The 8,994-nt window shown below is 42.3% G+C and overlaps 1 protein-coding gene across 3 annotated transcripts in view; it reads right to left on the bottom strand.

The window, feature by feature from the left end:
- The window catches only part of CROT (carnitine O-octanoyltransferase), a 63,104-nt gene extending 62,632 nt beyond the window's left edge, over positions 1-472 (bottom strand). The window contains exon 1 of one of the 3 annotated variants that reach the window (XM_028490122.2): positions 67-472. The gene's annotated coding sequence lies outside the window, so the exon portion shown is untranslated. The remainder of the gene's footprint in view (positions 1-66) is intronic. The other 2 variants (XM_024130707.3, XM_055085054.1) reach the window with 2 other exon arrangements.
- Between the last annotated feature and the right edge of the window lie 8,522 nt (positions 473-8,994).

The following is an 8,994-nucleotide window of genomic DNA, read 5'->3' on the forward strand; positions in this document are numbered from 1 at the left end:
TTAACTAGGTTAACTACTAGGACAACTACACTCCCTTCCATGAGACAGTCCCCAGAAACGATGTACCTCCCGGCGCCCGGGTATCTGGTGCCGGCGCTTTGTCGCAGGGCTGCAAGTTCAAAGCTTGGCTCTAGAGACAGGAGTAGAGGGCGACGAGAGGTCGGAGACTCCTCCCACCAACGCAAAGGCAGCTCCGCATACTCCTGAAGCCACCAGGTGAGAGAAATTCAACCAAGCACCACGACGGACCAGCCTAGCGGCCCAGCCTCAAGAATACCTCTCAGACCCCGGCAAGCGAGATTCCTGATGCCACCCCCGCCAGTCCTGGCACCTCTGACGCGCTCCACTATTTAACGCTGTTCTAACGCCTTAACTTTTCCCCACCCTCGAAAGGTTAGCGGGGGAAGGAGGGAGGAAGAAGGGAGGGATGGCTACTCCGCGGGCTGGCTAGTCCCGACCCCCGTTGGTTGATAAACTCCGCCGCAGCGAACAGCTGCGCAGGCCCGCTTCCCTGAGGCCGCCCCGGAGCGGCAATTGGATGGAGAGCCGCGAGGGTCCCGCCCCGCGGGCACCGGGTAACGGGGATTGGCTGGGAAGCCGCGACGGTTCCTCCCCCCACCCCCCGCGTACTTGAAGGCGGGGTGGGGGAGGCCGGGCCTGCGCTCTGGTCGACCTAGCTCAGTCTCCCGTCCTCCGTCGGCGGCAGTGTTCTAGGCTGCGGGCCTCGGAAAGGCTCGGCGGGGCGGAAGAGAGAAACAGTTCCAACCCAGCCCGGCAGCACTCAGCTGCTTGCTGCCGGTGGAGCTCAGCTCGTTGCCAGGGATACAGAAGGCGCTAAGGGCCGTGCTCCGCTCACGCAGTTACCTAACCCTCTGGAACGGATGTAGGGACAGATGGCCCATTTTCACCAGTTCCTCTTCTAGCCCCACTTACGGCTTACCAGCCGCTCTTACCCCATTTCCCGTGTGACGCTTTTTGTAACCCCCAAGTAAGAATTTATACCAGCGCCTTAAAAAGGAATCCTATTTTTCACTCCGTGTCCTAGGAAGAGAACAGTAACCACATAAATCCCTACTTGACCTATCTTTTCCTTCATCCACTGAGGCTGAAATTTGCCCAGCGTAGAGAGGCTGAAGCCCTCTGCTCCGTCGGGGCTTCTCTACCTTTCCACAGGTCTTCATGCTGCCCAAGGTCCTCGAAGCCCCCAGGACTCACACTGCAATCTTGAGGTTGACCTGATGGCTTTTACTATCGCACCAAGAAATGAAGTTTTTAACCAGAGGGAACTAGGCAAGTTCTAGAGGAAGATCATAATATAGTTAACTTACTTTCACAGGCAAATCATTTTTACATTTACCTCCTGAAATATACTGTTTGATTTTTCATTTTAAATACACTTTCATTTTTGTGGAAGAAAAGGCAAATAGTTTACAGTGGCTCTGAACTGGATAGCAAATATAAATAACTGGATTCCAAATTAACGTGTCATTACAGGTCCTTTATCTGTCTTTCCTAAGTCCCTTAATAGTAAAATCTGACCAGAAAGGAACTGAGGCTATGTATACCTGAATATTCATTTGGTGTGAATATTCATACGTTCTCTACAGAAATATTAATGAGTTTGGTTACAGTGCAACTTCCGCACTTGCTGGAGATGTTACTTAATATGTGGCAGACACACTTCTCTGATAAAAGTTCTGAACTCTGAAACATATCAGGCCAAAAAAGTTTTCAGATAAGGGACTGTAAAGTCGTAGTAGTAATTTCTGAAGGTGCGGTAAAGAACTTTTCTCTCATAGTATTTAAGTTCTGTGTTCTGGATAATGTTCAAATTGGCTTACAAGATATTATTCTTAAACAGAATTTTAAAAATAGTCAAAAAACGTTCACTGTATTTTTTTTTCTTCCTAGTGAATTTTGGCATCTCTTAAAATTTATGCATGTTTAATGACTGTGGGTGCTTTAGGGTCACTTAGCTTCACTGCCTCTCTCCTAGTCTTAATGTTTATTTAAAGGGAAACAAGATATTTCTGTAAAGATTCCTGGATTCTTAGAAAGAGAAAAACCTATGGTACTGAGTGAAAAGGAGTGGAACAGAGACTTGGGTATGCAGGGGGAGAAAAGGTGATGTTTAAAAATATACTGATAAGCAGATGTACTAATAATCCCCCAAAGCATATATTTTTAAATGATTTGTTTTTCTTCAAAATACATAATATGTGTTTTATTGGCAGATTCCAAATTATGTTCTGTTCAGGTTAAATTTGAACTAGTTTTCATCTCTTAGAGTGGAGTGGGTGATAGTGGCTAGTGAGGCACATGACATACATTGATAACAAGAAGTTGTCCCAAGATTAAAAATTGATTGTTCAGTCAAAATATTTTTCTAGAGAAAAACTTGTAAGTATTACAAGTGGTGATAATAAGGTTTTTAGGTTGCCATAAAAGATCTTTCATTTTTACTCCCATGAGATCTTTCATTTTTAATCCTATGTAGCTCTTTCTCAGTATACCACAAATAGAAAAAGCTATTTGTAGACAAGTCTATAGACAAAATCTTATAGACAAGTCAGGATAAGTTCCACCATAAAAAGTATAAAAAAACCAGGAATTTACATTTTGATCTGCATAGCTAGTTTACAGCTAAGACTTGTGGGTCTAAGAAGTAATGAGTTGTAGTATAAATAGCTCTAATCTATGAGACAGATCTTTAATCTACTTTCATCCCAATGTATAAAATGAACATATTGAAGAAATAATTCTGTGATATTTTCTTATTTTTAATGAAGGGATGGGGGCAGTAGACAGGTAGTCACTTCACAAAGCAGCTAACAGCAAATTAAAATATACTGGATGCTGAGAACTCCACCACCAACAGCAGATGAGCATACAAAGGGCCTCTTCTTAGTACTAGTCAGTGGTTTGGTCTTGCCTTTAGTCATATTAACTGTATATAAAAATTTACCACCGAGGGCTTCCCTGGTGGCGCAGTGGTTGAGAGTCCGCCTGCCGATGCAGGGGACATGGGTTCGTGCCCCGGTCCTGGAAGATCCCACATGCCGCGGAGCGGCTGGGCCCGTGAGCCATGGCCGCTGAGCCTGCGCGTCCGGAACCTGTGCTCCGCAACGGGAGAGGCCACAACAGTGAGAGGCCCGCGTACCACAAAAAAGAAAAAAAAAAAAAAAAAAATTTACCACCGAAATCCTAGGGAAGAGTTAAGATAACTATTATGTCTTTATATCTCAGAAAAATTCTGTATTACTAAACAGAACATGAATTAACAGCTTTGTCAAGGTATAATTTACATACCATAAAGTTCCCCCATTTAAAGTGTATAAATCACTGGATTTTACTATATTCACATGGTTATGCAATCACCATAAGCTAATTTTAGAACTTTTTTTTAGAATTAATTTTTTTAAATAAGTTTATTTATTTTATTTATTTATTTTTGGCTATGTTGGGTCTTCGTTGCTGCTCACAGGCTTTCTCTAGTTGTGACGAGCAGGGGCTACTCTTTGTTGTGGTGCACGGGCTTCTCATTGCAGTGGCTTCTCTTGTTGAGGAGCAGGGGCTCTAGGTGCGTGGACTTCAGTAGTTGCGGCACACAGGCTCAGTAGTTGTGGCTCCTGGCCTCTAGAGTGCAGGCTCAGCAGTTGTGGTGCATGGGCTTAGTTGCTCCATGGCACGTGGGATCTTCCTGGACCAGGGCTCGAACCCGTGTCAGGTGGATTCTTAACCACTGCGCCACCAGGGAAGCGCCCTAATTTCTTCTTACCAGGACACTAGTCATATTGAATTAGGGCCCACCCTAACAGCCTTATATTAACTTAATTGTCTCTTTAAAAGTTCTGTCCCTAAATACAGTCGCATTCTGAGGTAATGGGGATTAGGGCTTCAACATATGAATTTTAAGGGATAGAATCGGTTCATAACAACATGAAAATAAAAGATCCACAGGTCCACTAAAGTACTGCTAGTACTTGACTAGTACATGAGTACTGCTTGAACTAGTGAGGAAGAAGAAAGGATTCTATTAAGGTTTCTTTTTAAAAGACGTTAAGTTTGGCAAAGGATTCTTTGAAATGACACCAAAAGCACAAGCAACAAAGGAAAGAAAAAAACAGATAAATTGGATTTCATCAGAATTAAAAACATTTTTGCATCAAAAAACACTATCAAGAGGGTGAAAATATAACCTACAGAATGTTAGAAAATATTTGCAAATTGTATATCTGATAAGGGTCTAGCATCCAAAATATATAAAGAACTCTTAAAACAGTGAGACAAAATTTTTTAAAAATCTGTCCGATTGAACAAATGGGCAGAGGGTGACTTCCCTGGTGGCACAATGGATAAGACTTCATGCTCCCAATTCAGGGGGCCTGGATTCGATCCCTGGTCAGGGAACTAGATGCCGCATTCATGCCGCAACCAAGAGTTCTCATGCCACAACTAAGGAGCCCGCTTGCCACAATGAAGGAGCCTGCCTGCTGCAACTAAGACCTGGTGCAACCAAATAAATAAATATATATATATTTTTTAAATGGGAAGAGGACTTATAAAAACATTTGTTCAAAGAAGATATACAAATGGCCAAAAAGAGCATGAAAGGATACTCAACTCATTAATCATTTGGGAAATGCATACCAAAACCACAGTGAGAAGCCACTTTATACCCACTAGGATGACTATTAAAAAAAAAAAAGAAGCAAAATAACAAGTGTTGGGGAAAATGTGGAGAAATTAGAATCCTTGCACATTGCTGATGGAATAGAATAGTGCAGCTACATTTTTTTACTGACGTATAATTGATTTACAATGTTGTGTTAATTTCTGCTGTACAGCAAAGTGATTCGGTTATACCCATATATACATTCTTTTTTTTATATATATTCTTTTCCATTATGGTTTATCATAGGATACTGAATATGGTTCTCTGTGCTATACAGTAGAACCTTGTTGTTTATCCATTTCATATATAATAGCTTACATCTGCTAACCTCAATCTCCCACTCCATCCCTCCCCAATCCCCTCCCCTGTGGCAACCACAAGTCTGTTCTCTATGTCCTTGAGTCTGCTTCTGTTTAGTAGATAGGTTCAATCGTTTCATATTTTAGATTCCACATATAAGTGATATGATATTTGTCTTCCTCTTTCTGACTTACTTCCCTTAGTACGATAATCTCTAGTTGCATCCATGTTGCTGCAACTGGCATTATTTCTTTCTTTTTATGGCCGAGTAGTATAGTGCAACTACTCTGGAAAGCAGTTTGGCAATTCCTCAAAATGTTAAACATCGAGTTACTATATGACCCAGCAATTTCACTTCCAAATATATACCCCAAAGAATTGAAAATAGGTACTCCAACAATACTTACATACAAATGTTCATTGCAGCACTATTTACAGTAGCCAAAAGGTGGAATCAAGTCAAAAAGTCTGTCAACAGACAAATGGATAAAGAGAGTGGAATAGAAAGGAACAAAGTACTGATAAAACATGGATTAACCTTGAAAACATTACATTAAGTGAAAGAGGGCAAACAAAAAAGTCACATACGTGAGATTCCATTTATATGATTCCATAAATATTCCATTCGTAGAATAAGCAAATCCATAGGGACAGAAAGTAAATTTGTAGTTACCAGGGGCTGGGGGGTGAGCGGAAAGGTGAAAGACTGCTAGTGGGTGTGGGGTGTCCTTTTGGAGTGATAAAAATGTTCTGGAATTAGATAGTGATGATGGTTGCATAACCTTGTGAATATATATTTTTAAACACTGGATTGTATAATTAAGAGGGTAAGTTTTATGATATGTGAATTATAGCTCAAATTTTGAAATTAAAAAAATGGATTATTAAATATAATCATATGCACAATTTGTTTCTTCTCACAAATTCTTATTTTTGAGTGTTAGAAATACAGGATAAAAAGAATGAAATTTTAAACAGATTAATTATCAGACTCACTTTTATAAACAATCTGATTCATAGGAGAATATAATTTAGATAGCAATTCCTCTTTCGTAGGGAAGAGAACATTTTTAGGACAATAAAAGGAGGTTCAAAAAAAGGAGAGAAGCAGCCTATATCTCTTAAAGAAAAAAAATAATGTAACCGTACAGAGTTTGAATATGAAAGGAACACTTGAGACCAGAGATAGCTATTTAATTAATAGGAATTTCTAAAACTCCAAGGGATGTTTCCAAAGCTAGTCAAGTTTTCAGTTACAAGATGAACTCATTCTGGGGATCTCACAACATGGTGACTATAGTTAATAATATTGTATCGTATACTTGAAATTTGCTAAGAAAGCAGATCTTAAGTGTTCTCACTGCCAACAAAAAGAAACAGAAAGAAAAGAAAGTAACTATGTGAGGTGATGGATGTATTAATTAACTTGATTGTGGTAATCATTCACAATGTATACATATACTAAATCATCAAGTTGTATACTCTAAATATATACACTTTGTACTGGTCAATTATACCTCCATAAAGCTGGAAAAAAGTGAAATAAAACCAGGCATTCATGAACAGTTTTGCTGAACCTTCAGGATCCACGTTGGAACAAATTTTCATTTTGAGAGGAGCTTAAAAATAAAGGCAGTCAGGTCATTTTTCTAAAGGTGCTTCTGAAAGAATAAAGAAATCCTGTTTCCATGGAAACAGAGAATTAAGCCTGAACAGAAGATGGCGAAGTAGAAGGACGTGAGCTCACTCCCTCCTGTGAGAGCACCAGAATCACAACAAACTGCTGAACAATGATTGACAGGAAGACACTGGAATTCACCAGAAAACATACCCCACATCCAAAGACAAAGGACAAGCTGCAATAAGATGGTAGGAGGGGTGCAATCACAATAAAATCAAATCCCATAACCACTGGGTGGGTGACTCACAAACTGGAGAGCACTTATACCACAGAAGTCCACCCACTGGAGTGAAGGTTCTGAGCCCCACGTCTGGCTTCCCAAGCTGGGGGTCTGGCAATGGGAGGAGGAATTCCCAGAGAATCAGACTTTGAAGGCTAGCAAGATTTGATTGCAGGACTTAGACAGGACTGCGGGAAACAGAGAATACACTCTTGAAGGGCCCACACAAAGTGGTGTGCGCATCAGGACCCAGGGGAAGGACCAGTGACCCCATAGGAGACTGAACCAGACCTACCTGCTAGTGTTGGAGGGTCTCCTGCAGAGGCGGGGGTGGCTGTGGTTCACCACGGGGACAAGGACACTGGCAGCAGAAGTTCTGGGAAGTCCTCCTTGGCGTGAGCCCTCCCAGAGTCTGCCATTAGCCCCACCAAAGAGCCGGGTAGTCTCCAGTGTTGGGTCGCCTCAGGGCAAACAACCAACAGGGAGGGAACTCAGCCCCAACCATCAGCAGACAAGTGGATCAAAGTTTTACTGAGCTCTGCCCACCAGAGCAACAGTCAGCTCTACCCACCAACAGTCCCTCCCATCAGGAAGTTTGCACAAGCCTCTTAGATAGCCTCATCCACCAGAGGGCAGACAACAGAAGCAAGAACTACAATCCTGCAGCCTGTGGAACGAAAACCACATTCACGGAAAGATAGATAAAATGAAAAGGCAGGGGACCATATACCAGATGAAGGAACAAGATAAAACTCCAGAAAAACAACTAAATGAAGCTGGGAGATAGGCAACCTTCCAGAAAAAGAATTCAGAAAAATAATAGTGAAGATGATCCAGGACCTCGGAAAAAGAATGGAGGCAAAGATAGAGAAGATGCAACAAATGTTTAACAAAGACCTAGAAGAATTAAGGAACAAACACCTAGAAGAATTAAAGAACAAACAAACAGAGATGAACAATACAATGACTGAAATGAAAACTACACCAGAAGGAATCACTAGCAGAATAATTGAGGCAGAAGAACGGATAAGTGACCTGGAAGACAGAAAGGTAGAATTCACTACCTTGGAACAGAATTTTTAAAAAAGAATGAAAAGAAATGAAGACAGCCTAAGAGACCTCTGGGACAACATTAAATGCACCAACATTTGCATTATAGGGGTCCCAGAAGGAGAAGAGAGAGAAAGGACCAGAGAAAATATTTGAAGAGATTATAATCTAAAACTTCCCCAACATGAGAAGGGAAATAGCCACCCAAGTCCAGGAAGCACAGAGAGTCCCAGGCACGATAAATCTAAGGAGAAACATGCCAAGACACATAGCAATCAAATTGACAAAAATTAAAGACAAAGCAAAATTATTAAAAGCAAACAGAAGATGGCGAAGTAGAAGGACGTGAGCTCACTCCCTCCTGTGAGAGCACCAGAATCACAACAAACTGCTGAACAATGATTGACAGGAAGACACTGGAATTCACCAGAAAACATACCCCACATCCAAAGACAAAGGACAAGCTGCAATAAGATGGTAGGAGGGGTGCAATCACAATAAAATCAAATCCCATAACCACTGGGTGGGTGACTCACAAACTGGAGAGCACTTATACCACAGAAGTCCACCCACTGGAGTGAAGGTTCTGAGCCCCACGTCTGGCTTCCCAAGCTGGGGGTCTGGCAATGGGAGGAGGAATTCCCAGAGAATCAGACTTTGAAGGCTAGCAAGATTTGATTGCAGGACTTAGACAGGACTGCGGGAAACAGAGAATACACTCTTGAAGGGCCCACACAAAGTGGTGTGCGCATCAGGACCCAGGGGAAGGACCAGTGACCCCATAGGAGACTGAACCAGACCTACCTGCTAGTGTTGGAGGGTCTCCTGCAGAGGCGGGGGTGGCTGTGGTTCACCACGGGGACAAGGACACTGGCAGCAGAAGTTCTGGGAAGTCCTCCTTGGCGTGAGCCCTCCCAGAGTCTGCCATTAGCCCCACCAAAGAGCCGGGTAGTCTCCAGTGTTGGGTCGCCTCAGGGCAAACAACCAACAGGGAGGGAACTCAGCCCCAACCATCAGCAGACAAGTGGATCAAAGTTTTACTGAGCTCTGCCCACCAGAGCAACAGTC

The sequence above is a fragment of the Physeter macrocephalus genome, chromosome 5, assembly GCF_002837175.3.
Source record: "Physeter macrocephalus isolate SW-GA chromosome 5, ASM283717v5, whole genome shotgun sequence".
Taxonomy (NCBI): Eukaryota; Metazoa; Chordata; class Mammalia; order Artiodactyla; family Physeteridae; genus Physeter; species Physeter macrocephalus.